Below are 14,979 nucleotides of genomic sequence, written 5' to 3' on the forward strand. Positions count from 1 at the left end.
GCTGTAACAGAGCTGATTTCTTTCTTATTATAACCCCTCTCAAGGAATCGCTGTTCCATATGTTTCAATTCACAAGAGAAGGTGGAGTCACCTGCTGTCAGTCTGGATGTTAACATCTGTGCTGTCAACATTATTAAAAATGTGCCCAGGATGCATACTCTGTGGACAAACGTATTCCTATGGCAACTTTTCCTATAGATTTCAGAAGTGCCATCAAGTCCCCTGGTAATCCTAACATCAAGAAAATCCATACTTACAGTAGAGCTTGGGAGGAAATGCATATACCACAGCTCAAGCCTGGACAAGTTTTTTTTTATAGGAGATATGCTCTTTTCCTCCTGTGGGAGGGTACTGGTGATCTGTCTCAATACATTGGTCAACTCAACAGTAGTACTGACTTAGTTTGACGGCCAGTAGCTCTACTGTAAGTATGGATTTTCTTGATAGGATTACCAGGGGACTTGATGGTGCTTTTACTTAAATCTATAGGAAAAGTTGCCATAGGAATAAGTTTGTCCACAGAGTATGCATCCTGGTCCCATTTTTAATAGTGACAGCACAGATGTTAAGAACATCCAGATTGACAGCAGGTGACTCCACCTTCTCTTGTGAATTGAAACATATGGAACAGCGATTCCTTGAGAGGGGTTATAAGAAAGAAATCAGCTCTTACAGCTCGAGCATATACATCTAGAACTCATTAAGGCAAGCATATTTCTCTTCACCCACTCAATTTTGTAAACAAAGTGGCCAACTGTAAATTGAGAGTACCAGTTACTTATGCAAGCAACATTAGATTGTTGAAGGACATCTATGCTAAACACTGGGATATACTTGGATCTAATGAGTGGAATAAATAGAAGCCCCGAGCTCTATGTATAAGAATAAGAGATCACTTAAATTGCTATGTTATCCAAAGTTTAACTCCAATACGGATACACAGCTTAATATTGGTACATTTCCTTGTCGGGCATGTAACTACTGTCATTTGATTGACAGTAGTGCTGCATTTGAACATCCAGATATGCATAAAAACATGTTCTTCAGAGCCAGAGCTAATTGTAACACATTGAATCTAGTTTATTTAGCCTACTGCACGGTTTGTTACTGTTTCTACATTGGGATGACAACACGCAGGCTACGAGACAGGATGAGGGAGCATCAATATGGTATCTCCAGGAGAGCTGAGACTAATACTTTAAGTGCATCATGTTACTAGGTGCTCAGTACATTAAGTTTATGGTTGAAAGTCGATGTGGGTATAAGGGGGGGGGCCCCACATACAACTAAGGGAGAAAGCAAAGAATTGAACTGGATTATTAGAATGAAAGGTAATATGGAGAGAAAGGCCTCAATGATAAATTTTCTATTAAACCAGTTTTAATGAATAGGCCCTTAGCTAGATAGATATCAATTATGTTCAGTATTTTTATAATGTTTTTTATGACTGAAATGTTCTATATGCTTTTATGTATGAAGTGTTTTCATGTTTATATAATGAGTTCTGAGCTGCATTTTTTGGCTGTTGAATGAAATGCTTTGTTTTTATGAATGAAATGTTTTTGTATTTGTACAATGAGCTTTGAGCTGCATTTTTTGGTGTGGCTTTAAGGGCTCTTAATTACTAATTGTTTTTGCATGCTAATTGGCTGCTTTGCTGTTTAAAAGTACTACAGTTTGGATCTTTATTTGTCTGAAGCAGCAGCTGCTGAGAAAGCGCTTACTGTTTGTTCCACTGTTTGTTCTGGGATTAAATTCTTGAATTTTACTCCTGTTCCGCTGCCTCCTTTGACTGTGATATTGTATGACTTTATATCCGTGTTTGGTTTGTGCAGATTGCTGTTAATGTTTTGTGCGTTTGTGTGATCGAAGTTGATCAGGGCTCTGACAACTTCTATTGTTTCTAATATGGTGGATCAGAAGGAAAAACAGAGGTCTGGCTTCAAGAAGTTTGATTGTGGGCAGATATAATTACAGATGGACACGTTAATTATTTGTGGCCTGTACACCTCCAAGAAGATTGCTCTGCCACTCCTTCAGCAGTAGGGTTTTATTAGAACGGCGAAGGAAGTTGGTAGAGGCTTGTTTAAGCCTGATTTTTCAAGATTCACTGGATAAGGCTGACCAGACCTCCAAGTCCTCTGTTTTCTCTGAGCCCAGGTCATCGGCTCCTAGTCCTGTGAGGGTGCGGTCGCCGGCTCCGCAGTCTTCAGAGCCGTGCACTGAACAGATGCCTCAGCCAGTCCCCGGTCTTGGTACCGGTCTCGGACTCTGAAGTCTCCAACCCTTTGGTGGCATCTTCAGTTCCTCCGACCAGTTTGTTGAGGACCCTTTCTGATTATGTGGACTGGGTGGTGCAGGTTCTTTTAGAGAACCCGGCATTGGCTTCTGCTTCGTTCCAATTGGGTTCGAAGTCTGAGACAGTCCCACTGGCTGTGACTACTCCTCAGCCGAGCAGGGCCTTTAGAGCTGAGGCCTGGCCCAGTGCCTTCGGCTCCTTCAACCTTGACTTCGGTTCTGTTGGAAGAGTCTCTGAGCTGACACGCTCTCTGCTCCTGGGGGGGGGGGGGTTTGAACCGATGTCTGTTCCCACCCTTCCTCTCGGGGCTTCGGCGCAGATGAGCTCTTCTCTGTCGTCCTGGTTCAGAGCCTGCTGTCTTGGCGCCATGGAGGCTGCAGTCTTCCTTGGAACCGGCGAATTTCCCCGGGTCGAAGCAGCCATGAGGGTTATGTCGTCTAACACACATAGTCAGGTCCCTCCTCTTTCTCCCTTAAAGTGCTGAGTTTTGTCTCTACTTCTCCAGTTCCTGTCAAGCTTGGAGACCCAGAGCCTCTGGTACCCCCATTCAGTGACCCCTGCTCTACTGAGACTTCACCAGAAGCCCCCACTTATGAAGTTCCCAGAAAGAGATTATGCAAGAGGAGGCATATAGATTTCCCTCAGGAATCTTTGAAATCAGACACACTTGGAGGAATCCGAAGGGTCTGCTCGGTCCCCTAGGAGGATATCTCCATTACAGATATCCTGGAAGTCCTAAAGCAGAGGGGTGACTGGCAGTCTGTTAGCCCTACTGAGGACGAGTCTGTGCTCCTGAAGGCCTTTGGGTCTCAATCCTCCACCTCATGGGTGACTGTGCCCTTCTAACTAATGGATTTAGTCGCTGGAAGGGCGTGGGAGTCTCCTGATTCCATGGAACCGGTCCCTCAGAGGCCTAATAAATTTATCACCTCCCCCCCAAGACGAGACATTTTTCACCAAGTCCCTGTTGGTGCCATGGTGGTGGCGGCCACCAAGAAAGATGTCAGAAAACTCTTCCTCTGTCCATTCTCCTAATAGAGACTCTAGGGCGGTGGACAGATGCAGGCAATGCTTCTTTAGTTCTGTGACATTTGCCTTCTGATCGCTTAACTATTTAACCTATTTCACCCACCTTCAATGAGATCTCAGAGCTTTAAGATGCTCTAAAGGGCAACACACATTATGCAGTCTCTGAGAGGGTGACAACACAGCTCAACACCCTTAATTCTATTGTGCACTCAACCATGCGGCTCATTTCTTATGCAGCCGGATCGAGCAGAGTAGCAGGTTCAGCAATAACTCTGCGGAGACTATCCTGCATGTGCTTATGCTCCTTTGCGGAAGCCTTCAAGTCTTCCTTTGTCAACACCCCATTTGATGGCTCTTCCTTGTTTGGGCACAAAGTCAAGGAGACTCTCGCTAGGTGTGAGCAGGAGGGAAAGACTCTGCTGTAGGAGTCAGTTTTTTACACCCCCTACTAGACCATACCTCAAATGGCAGAAAGATGGTAAAATGTGGTTCCGAAAGTCCCAAGGAGCTTTCCAGAGCACACGTAGTGAACCCCCTTCCAGGTGCAGAGGAGGGAGCAAAAACGGAAGACGCTACACTGGCAGCAGTGGGGGGAATGCAGTACCAGGGTGACGGGGAGCAGTTCCTAGGCAAGCCCTACCAGTGCTCTTGAGAGGAGGCCTGACCTGTCCTGCTCTGGAGGCACTCTGGGGTCGCTTGGCTTTGTTTCCGGATGACTGGCTAGGAATTGCAACAGATTCTTGGGTACAAAGCATAGTTACCAGAGGATACTTCATTCCAGTTCTGTGAAGCCGGTCTGCACAAAAATCCCAGATGTTGCACCTGGTCTCGGGGATCAAGCAGCCATAGAAATCCAGAGGCTGTAGGAAGTCATCCAGCCAGTCCCAGCAGACCTGATAGGATCTGGAACTTACTCCAAATTTGTTTTAGTTCCAAAGACAGGGGAACTGGAGACCCATCTTGGATCTCAGCAGACTCTGCATTTGTAAAGAAGTAATTCTGGATGGTCACGCTTCAGTCTATCCTTCCATTCCTTGGAGTGGGCAGTTGGATGTGCTCCATAGATCTCAAGGATGTATACTACCACATCAAAATGGCCAGACCATCCAGAGATCTGCGTTTCTGGCTGGGAGCCAGTCACTACCATTTCCGAGCACTGCCCTTTGGACTCGCAACAGCCTACAGAGTGTTTACCAAATGCGTGGCAGTAGTTATGGCTCACTTGAGTAGTCTAGTATTGAGTGTTTCCATATCTGGATGACTGGCTCCGCTTCCAGGGATCACACCATCTCTGCTAGGCATCACTATTAATTTCGAAAAGTCTGCGTTGTTGCCATTGCAGCATATTTCCTTTATCGGAGCAGAACTAGACATTACCACCGCCACAAGATTACCCCTGGACAGAATAACCTCTTTACGGACTCTGGTCTCGTGACATTCTGCAGTGGAAAAAATTACTGGCCCATCAGGTTCTAAAACTCGTAGGCACCATAGCAGCTACTCTCTTAGCAGTTCCTCTGGGGCGACTGCACATGAGGCTTCTCCAGTGGTTAATGTTCACGCAATGGTCTTGCCAACAACTTCCCATGTAGTCATTAATCATGATTGCGGACTCTTGCAAGAAGGATCTATGCTTCCCTGATAGGGTGGGGGGAGACTGTTTCTTTGAAGTACTGCCGAAGGCACCTGGTTGGAGACGGTCCCAGTTGCGCATCAATGTTCTGGAGCGGAGAGTGGTGCTTTTGGCGTTGTAGCACTTAAACTGCTTTCTGCCTCTAGGGACGATTGCCATGCAAATGGACAACCATGTCTGTTGTCTGGTACATCAACAAATAAGGAGGAACCAGGTCTTACTCCCTATGTCGAGAGGCCTTGAGAATTTGGCAGCGGGCTGTGTCCACCGGGCACTCCGATTGCAACGCATATCCCGGGGAAATCCAACGTAATAGTGGACAAATTAAGCAGAGCCATTCTGTTACCTCATGAGTGTTCCCTCAAGAACGAAATTGCGGAGATGATTTTCTGCAGGTGGGGCCAGCTATGCTGCGACCTGTTTGCATCCCCTATGAATGCCAAATGCTGAAGCTACTTTGTCCTTAATCCCCCACTGGGGGACATCCCAAGGGACTCGTTCATACACTATTGGCCCCCGGGACTTCTGTATGCCTTCCCTCCTCTTTCCCCTGATTCCCACTTTCGTGCAGAAAGCCAAAGCCCTTGGCAGGACGGTAATCTTAATAGCTCCGACTCTACCAACTGGAGGAACCTTGGATTCTGGACCCAGTTCCAGACCTTCTGACACATTCGTCAGGGGGCCTCCACTCCTCTCTTCATTCCCTCAGGCTGACAGCGTGGGTGCTCTAATTTCCTTCCTAGCCAGGTAACATGACTTTTCTTCGGAGGTACAACACATTCTTGTATCTTCCCATAACGCTTCTACCAGAAAGTTATATGCTAGTAAATGGAAGTGTTTTGCCATTTGGGCTTCCCGTAACAACGTTTATCCCTGTGTGGCCCCTATTGCTAGTATTCTGGAATTTCTCAACTTTTTCAAGAAGGTGCTGCGGCTGCCACAATTAGAGTACAATTGGATGCCATCTCAAATCCTTATCTTGGAACTGAGGGTTCCATCTTTGTCACACAAATTGGGTCGGGCCTTCCTTCAGGGCACCATTCATCTCAGGCCTCCTGTTGGACAGCCCTTTACTCCCTGGAATCTAAAACTTGATCTTCGCGTTTCACTGTTGCAGTCATTACATTTGGGTTATCCTGCTGGCAGGTTGCCCTCAGTCGGCCTGAATTCCAAAGTCTTTGGTCCTGCATCAGTTGCTGTCGCTTCTTCCCTGACGTTAGGTCGTCAGAGGTATAAAAGATGCAGCTGACGCCATTTTATTCAGTCTTTCTTGCCGCCCGGTGCCCGAAACCGATTGCAAGTGCCAGTCGGCCGACTCCTGAGATTTTCGTGTTCAAGTTTCAGATCCGAAGTCTTCATTAAAAGCCAAGTACCCCATTGGGGAAACTTTTTTTCTTGCTCCAGACCGATGTCAGAAAAAGTTAATTGTATTTCTTTTGGGAAGCAAATACCTCATGAGGGCTTTCATTCTTGCTGTATTCCTTGCCTAGGCCCTGACCACGACATTGCTAGTTGTCTGTTTTGTGCTAGATTTAACCAGTGCACTATTAAGCGTCTGTATGATTTTGCATTGAGCTATTTTGGGCGAAGATTTAATTATACAGTGTCGGCCATCAGACTACCGGAGTTCACAAAAAACGCAAAGAAAAAGTAAGGCAACCGAAGTCCAAAACCGACTAAGCTTCTAAGCAAGTTGCCGGTTCTCAGTGAGGTGCTTTCGCAGCCCCTGGCGCCTGCTACTTGAGTCGCAGGCCGCTACCAACTCCCACGTGGAGTTGGCCAGGCCGCTGGAAACTCAAGGTATTGGAGTCTCAGATTATTCACTCAGATGGGTCTGGAGCCGCTGAGCAGGCATCTGCTTCTGAGGGTGTATTCAGACCTAAACAATTGTATATAAAACCAACTTCAAAGACTAAAACACCTTTAAAGGCAAAGAAACAATTTCACCGGCCACAAGGACAGGCCTTCATGCCCAAAAAACAGATGCTTAAAATGGCTGAAGACTTAATTACCTTGAACAGGGGTTCCCATCCCCCTCCTGATAAGAGGCCTAGGCAAGAGACAGACTATGTATTTTCAGATCAGGTTTCCATTTCTTCTGATTCCTCTTCTGATCAGGAATATTCTGTCCCCCCTATGAGGATTCTGATGCTGAAGAATCAATTCCTTCAGCTTCTCCTCCTGAGGACTTTTCTTTAGAAGAAACCTTGCATACTATGAGGGAGCACTTCCACTGGGAGAGCCAAAATTTTTCAGAATCTAAGAAAAGGCTCAGACTTCCTTTTACTACCTCAACACAGGCCTCTAGCTATTCCACTTGTGTTGGACATTGTGGATGTGTTCTCTGAGTCTAGTCTGACCTCTGACTCTTTACCTCCAGCTCCTGTTAAGCTGGACAGATACTACAGGGTCCCTGACTCTCATAACTTCCTTTTCAAAAACCCTACTGCAGACCCAGAAACTATTTCTTAGGGTCCAAAAGGGGTCAAGGCTTCTACTGCAAAAAACCCCTGCCCCCTCTGACAGGGATTCTAGGGCACTGGATAGATGGGGGAAACAATTACACACCTGCTACTTTGGCTATAAGGGCCTTAAATTGCCAGTTTCATATACTCAAATATCAGCAATGTCATGACACTGCTTAAACAGAAAATGATGACAAATTCCGATTGTGCAGAAAACAAAGAAATGCAGGATTTATTGCATGCAGCTGAACAAGTTGGAAAGCATACTTTGCAATGTGGGTTTCATTCTGTGGAGGCTTCCTGCAGGGCCGCTGTTATGGGTCCTATCATTAGGAGGCATGCTTGGTTAAAGGCGCAAACTGCCTGACTGTTGAAGCAAAATTATTAGATGCTCCTTTACAACATACCTTTGGTGTTAAGGCAGAAGAGGTGTTAAAGAAAATGGAGGACAAAGCTAAATCTATGCAAACAGTCAAGGATTTTTTACAGGTACATCCACCTAGATTTAGCAGACACTGGCCTACAAAGAATTGGTCCTTTCCAGTCTCTGACCTCAAAGGTGCAGTTCCAGACCTCCAAGAGGCAGATCACAGCCGCAAGGATCCTACAGGCCTAAGCAGTGGAGTGCTTCTACCTCCAAAGGTGGAGAAAAAGCACAATCCTACAGGAAACGGTCCCAGTGACTTCCCCCTGCCTGCACCAAGCACTAATCTTCTGGCAGCAACCTTGGGGGGGGGGGGAAACTAGCACTTTGTTCTTAGTTGGCACGTTATAACCCAGGACAAATGGATTCTAGACAGTGTCACAAGGCTACAAGTTTCATTTCCATACCCTGCCAAGGGCAAACGGTTGGCCAGACCTGTCAAAAAATCAATGGGCAGAGGCTCAAAAAACAAGTCGCAGCTCTCATGGACATGAGGGCTATTAAAGTGCCACAGCAAGAGCAGGAACAAGGATTTTACTCTACTACTGTTGGTACCCAGAAAGGACAAACCATGGAGACCAGTACTGAACCTATCTATTCTAAACACTTTCCTGGATATACCAAAATTCAAGATGTTGACCTTACAACAGCTTCTGTCCATGCTGGGCAGCAAGGCTTGGCTCGTGACTTTAGACCTAAGAGGCATACATGCATGTCCCAATCAGGCAATCATGCAGAAGATACATCAGTTAAGGCTGGCTCAAAGCATTACCAATTCTCTGCACTGCCCTTTGGCTTATCCACTGCGCCCAGGGTCTTCACAAAGTGCCTGGCACCAGTAATTGCTTACTGCAGACAGAGGAATGCAAATATATCCTTACTTGGACGACTGCCTCATACAAGCAGAGAACAAGGACATTCTACTACAGCATCTCACGTTTGTGATAAGACTTTTTTAACATGCCCAGGGTACACAGTCAACAAAAATAAATCAAAGCTAGTACCCTCAAGATATTCCTGGGTGCAAGCTTAAAAACTGCCCAGATGGCTTATCTCGCTCCAGACACAGACAACTGACTAGCTATTTCAAGGAAATGGCAACAAAGGCCCAGTTATCTGCAAGAAAAATTCTCCAGGCTTTGGGCTTCATGGCATACTGCATCTTACTAATTCCATATGCAAGACTGCATATGAGGAAAATTCAGTGGTACCTAAAAAGTGTATGGACACAACATTGCCACAGTCTGGAAGCAATAATTACTCTAATTCCCTGCCTGCAACAGGAATTTCAGTGGTGGACTAAGGCTTGTCACCAAAACAAGGGACACCCATTCTCACTACCCCCCCCCCAGTCAGGCAGAGCCTAACTACTGATGCTTCAGATTATGCCTGGGGGCACACATGGCGGGAAGAGCCATTCAGGATACCTGGTACTCAAACCAAACGTATCTACATATCAATCAAAAAGAGATGCTAGCTGTTCAAAATGCCCTGACAGACTTCAAGGACCTACTTCATCCGGGACAACTACTGATAGACAACACCACGGTCATGTGGTACATAAACAAGCAGGGGGGCACATCCTTATCCCCTCTGCAGACAAGCCATGGCTTTATGGGACACAGCATTGACTTACCAAGTTAATCTGCAGGCACAATTCCTGCCAGGAAAGGACAGTACTCTGGCGGACGAACTAAGCAGAAACCTCATGGATCCCCACGAGTGGCACCTGGATCCACAAGTCTTCAGCATAACAAAGAAATGGGGACGCCCGGACATAGATTTATTTGCCTCCCCTCAAAACAATCAAAAATTCTGCACAAGGACTTATCACAGACAAGCTTGTAAAGTGGACGCCTTATCTTTCAACTGGACAAACCTAATAGTATATGCTTTTCCTCCACTGCCTCTCCTCCCCAAGGTACTCCTAAAGGTCAGGCAAGAGAAACCAAAAATGATTCTGATTTCCCCAGACTGGCCACGCCAGTACTGGTATCCGATATTAAGGAAATTGTCCTAATGCCCAGCCTGGACCTTGCCTCAAATACCTCATCTACTGTCCCAACAAAACCATCAGATTCTGCACAGCCAACTCAGGACCCTAAACCTGGCAGCATGGTGGATAATGTAGCCATACAAACCACACCTCTCAGTAAGGCTGTGATGGATGTCCTTTTAGAAGCCAGAAGGCCTAGTACTAGAAAATCCTATGCTGGGAAATGGAAAAGATTTTGTGCTTGGAACCAAGCTCAAGGAACAGTTACAGCTGTTCCAAATATTCCTCAGATTTTACAATACTTAACTGATGTTGGACAAAGGCCTATCTTTTTAATCAATTAAAATCCATGCCTCTGCCATTTCGGCATTACAATACAGAGCCACCACTCTTTTCTCTTCCTTTATTAAGGCAGTACCTCAGAGGAGCCAGAAACTTAAGGCCACCAAGGCGAATGGTATTACCTGCATGGGACCTCAATTATGGCTTGGAAAAACTCACCTTACCTCCTTTTGAGCCAGCTGCTAATGCGGGTATAACGTTCTTATCTTGGAAAACAGCTTTGCTCCTAGCAATAACTTCTGTAAGACTAGTTTCAGAGCTACAGGCTCTCTTGGCTGTGGAACCCTTTTATAATTTTTTTATCCAGACAGGGTCTCACTGAGAACGAAACCCTACATTTATGCCTAAGGTGGTATCCAGTGTAGCCCTTAACCAAACAATTCATTTGCCAACTTTTTATCCAAATCCACAGAACAATGGGGAAAAATTCTGCATTCTTTGGACGTACACAGACAACTTAAATTATACTTGACAAAAACTAAAGTTTTCAGAAAGACGGAATTATTACTAGTGGCATATGCCACAGCATCACAAGGAAAGGCCATCTCCAAGCAGACTATTTCAAAATGGATAGGTCACTGCATTCGATTTTGCTACTCACCGCATGGCAAACCAGTGCCTAAGGGCATTAGACCACATTCAACCAGAGCTGCAGCCACTTCTGCAGCCTTTTCTCAGGGGAGTACCAACCAAAGACAATTTAGAGGCTGCTACTTGGAGTTCAGTTTATACCTTTACAAAACATTACAATCTGCCTTTTTACTGTAAATCCAGGGCAGGCTTTGCCACTGCAGTTCTGCAGGGCCTCATAGCCGCTCCTAATGCTGTTTAACTCCAGCCCCCCCAACCATAGCTTTGGGACTCAACCCAAATGTAATGACTGCAGCAGTGAAACATGAACGTAGTACAATTGTGTACAGTTACCATAAATGTAGATGTTCGCGTGTATTCACTGTTGCAGTCCTGGTTATCCCCCCTGCCTTCCCCCTTATTTTTGCTGGAACTTATCTTTACTTCTCTAATCTATACAACCTGGGTGGTGTATTTGCTTCTAGATGAAGGTAAAGCTTATTTTGGTGCATGTATGTTTTTTACATAATTTTAGCCTACCCTTTTGGGGGCACCCGACATCTGGGACAAGAAACTGAATAAAATGGCGTCTGCTGCATCTTTTATACCCCTGATGACCTGACGTCAGGGAAGAGGTGTCAGCAACCAACGCAGGACCCAAGACTTTGAAATTCAGGCCGACTGAGGGCAACCTGCCAGCAGGATAACCCATATGTAATGACTGCAACAGTGAATACACTCTAACATCTACATTTATGGTAAGTGTACACAACTGTACTTTGTCCTGCGTTATTCTTCCTCCTTTTGAGCCTGCATCGTCTCGTCAATTGAAGTTCCTATCCTGGAAGACTATTTTCTTGGTGGTCATTATTTCAGCACGCAGGGTATCTGGGCTTCAAGCCATTTCTGTCAAACCACCATATTTGGTGTTTCATCCGGATAGGGTTTCACTGAGGACTAACGCTTCATTCCTGCCAAAAGTGTGCTCTTGAGACCAATTTGAGCCTAACTATTGAACTTCCAACCTTTTTCCGTAATCATTCTAGTCAGTTGGAGTACACATTGCATAAACTGTCCACAGACAATTGGGATTCTATTTGGACAGGACGAAGGAATTTCGAAGATCTGACCAGCTCTTTGAATCTTATGCAGATGCCAAGAAAGGTTTCAGTTTCTAAAATTACCCTTTCCAAATGGCTGGCTACATTAAATTTATCTACTCTTCTGTCAAATGTTAGAATATGGTGTGAAAGCCCATTCAACTAGAGCTGTGTCCATGTCTTCGGCTTGTATGGCTCATTTACCTTTGGATACTATATGTGCAGCTGCCACTTGGTGTAAGCCTCCTACCTTTATCACTCCTTACAAAGTGGACAGGGCTTCCCTTGGTTCCTCTGTCTTGAGGGATATACTCCTGTGGGCCACCCAGGAGTAGGGGACTTGGGACGCTACCCACGTGTAAGAATAAATGGCGAAATTTAACTTTGCATAAAGAAGTTGTGTTCTTACCATAACGTTCCATGTGAGTTGTTTATCTCGCCTTTATTCTTACATTCCCTCCCACCATCCCCCTCCAGGGTCTCGAACAGGTAGACTTTGGGTCTGGTAGTCTTTTCTGGGGTTCTTACTCCTGCTGGAGTACTGAGTTATCTTTTTCTTGCTGCTGAGTTCAGCAAACTCTATCTGGGATAGGATGGAGAGCATCGTGGGATAGGGGCCTGGCCTCGAGCTATTCTGAGATCTTTAGTTGGTAAAGTGGCAGACTCTGAGCTGATGGCTAAACTCCGAACCCACTTGTAAGAATAAAGGTGAGAACTCACATGGAACATTAAGGTAAGAACTTTTTTTTAATCTTTCTCTGCCAGAAGTGCTATTCACCTGCAGTGTGCCCAGTAATGACGACTACTGCAATTCGTATAGATTGTAGATTATATTTTATAGGACCCGTTGCTCTTACTACTATTGGAGATGTTTGGGTATCTTTCACATTGCTCTTGTTTCTGCCTGCAGATCCTGATATTTTATGATTTTGTGTCTCTACGCAATACACTAAAGTCACTGGGTGTGGCAAGATCAATGCGAGACTTGTTTTTTCTTGAACCACTGTATTCAGTTTTCTAGCATCTATCTTTTGAACTGTTGGTAATGGTCGGTCCCATGTGATATAAACTTTTCTATGATGCTTTGGCATACATTTTCAGTGTTTTTCCACCATTTGAATACCATAATGTTTGTGCAATCTTCAGTGCCACAATCTTGCCACATTATGGCTTTCAGTATACAGTCCTTCTACCATTAGTATGTCGCTTATTCTATGAACACCTTCAGGAATGCATGGATCATGTGATCCCAAATAAAACCAAGACCCAATCCTCCAAAGGCAGACGTCCTGTCTGGTGGACCCCAGCCATAAACAAACTATACAATAGGAGGAAGCTACTAAATGATGGAGCAAAATCCCAAAAAGGGAAGGCATCACTGATCAGTATTAGAAAAAACTACGTGCACTCATAAAATTGTCTAAGGCCATCTTCGAGAGAAAAATTGCACAGGACACTAAGGATAATCACAAGGCTTTCTTTAGTTGTTAGGAACCTGGGTGGTAATTACCAGATATGCTCAGAATTAGTCCAAAATGACAAGAAATACACTGAACCCACAGACATTGCCAACATCCTAGCTGACAGGTTCAGCGCAAACTCCCCCCCCCCCCCCCCACACCAAAAGGGAAAATATCTATCCCAGTGGAGTGCTGCCCCCCTGACATCTCAGATGCTCAGGTAAGAGCTGCCCTCTCCAAAGCAAAAAACACAGCATCAATGGGACCAGAAGGTGTCCTGGGCTGCGTCCTACATGAACTCCAAGAAGAGCTAAACCCAAACATAAAACTACTGTTCAGTCTCAGCCTTACTATAGGATATGTGCCCAAAGAGTGGCATACAGCAACAGTGGTCCCTCTCCATAAAGGTGGTGCCTCAACGGATCCTGGAAACTATCGCCCCATAAGCCTGACTAGCTTGGTCTGCAAAGCTATGGAAAGGATCATCATGGACCTCATAAATAAAGATATTGGGGACCTACAGACACTGGATCCTACCCAGATGTCCTTCATGGATGCATCTGCAGTCATAACAAATGGGTTGTCCTGTCAGGCAGCCCTTCGGTCGGCCGGATTCCAAAGTCTGGGTCCGGCTTCGGCTGATGTCGCACTTTACCCGACGTCATCTCTGCTGGTCTTCGGGTATAAAGGCATCAGCCGACGCCATTTTCCTCAGTCTTTCTTGCCGTGGCGCGAAGCAGAAGCTGTTCGCAAGTGCCGGTCGGTCAGATCCAGAGATTACTACTACCGAATACTACTTCGAAGACTTCTAAAAAGCTAAGTACCCCGTTGGGGACTCTTTCTTGCCTCAGCTGATGTCAGAAAAAGTCAATAACTGTTTTAACTTGTGGGAAACAAATAACTCATAAAGATTTCCACTCTTACTGTCTGCCTTGCTTAGGCCCACACCACGACGTAGCAGCCTGTTCGGCCTGTGCTTCCTTCAACCGACTAACGCTTAGGCGTCGGTCGGAGTTTGCTGAACAGTTTTTCGGCTCAGATTTTGCGTACATTATGCCGTCGGATCCTCCGACTACCCAAATTGTTAAAAAACGCAAAGAAAGACAGACACTCGCGCTCCGCGGTTTCAGCCGAAACCACGGTTAAGCAAGCTGCGAGTGTCTCTGTTTCGGCCGAAACCGAGAACTGGTCAATCTTCAGCCGAATCCATGACTACTACTGAGGCTCCTGCTACCTTACCTGAATCAGCCTCAGAAATTTTGCCTACAACTGTGGTTCCTAGTGACTTATCAGACACCATCCCTTTGGATGTCTCTACCCCAGCACGTTGTGCTGCTAGGCCTCCTGCAGCCATGTCTATTAAGGCCTTTGCCAGGGCTAAAGCAGCCAAATCTGCTAAATCAGTGCCTATTAAGCCCCCCTCACACAGGCCCACTTCTAGTTCACAAATGCTTACTCTGGCAGAAGATTTAATATCCTTAATTAGGGGATCCCAATCTCACCCAGACAGGGCCTCTCAGCCCCCAGAAAAGAGACCTAGAGCTGAGCCACCCGAGCCAGTGTCCTCTGATTCTGCGGATGACTCAGACATTACAGACCAGCCAGAGGCTCCTTTTTCTACTTATGAAGATTCCGATGCTGAAGAATCCATTCCAGCTGCC

At 45.7% G+C, this 14,979-nt stretch overlaps 1 protein-coding gene across 1 annotated transcript in view; it reads left to right on the plus strand.

Annotated features, from left to right (window-relative positions):
- Positions 1–14,979, plus strand: part of XRN2 (5'-3' exoribonuclease 2) — a 2,388,435-nt gene that overhangs the window by 393,135 nt on the left and 1,980,321 nt on the right. The window lies entirely within an intron of this gene.

The sequence above is a fragment of the Protopterus annectens genome, chromosome 1.part2, assembly GCF_019279795.1.
Source record: "Protopterus annectens isolate FY-2018-M chromosome 1.part2, PAN1.0, whole genome shotgun sequence".
Lineage (NCBI taxonomy): Eukaryota > Metazoa > Chordata > Ceratodontiformes > Protopteridae > Protopterus > Protopterus annectens.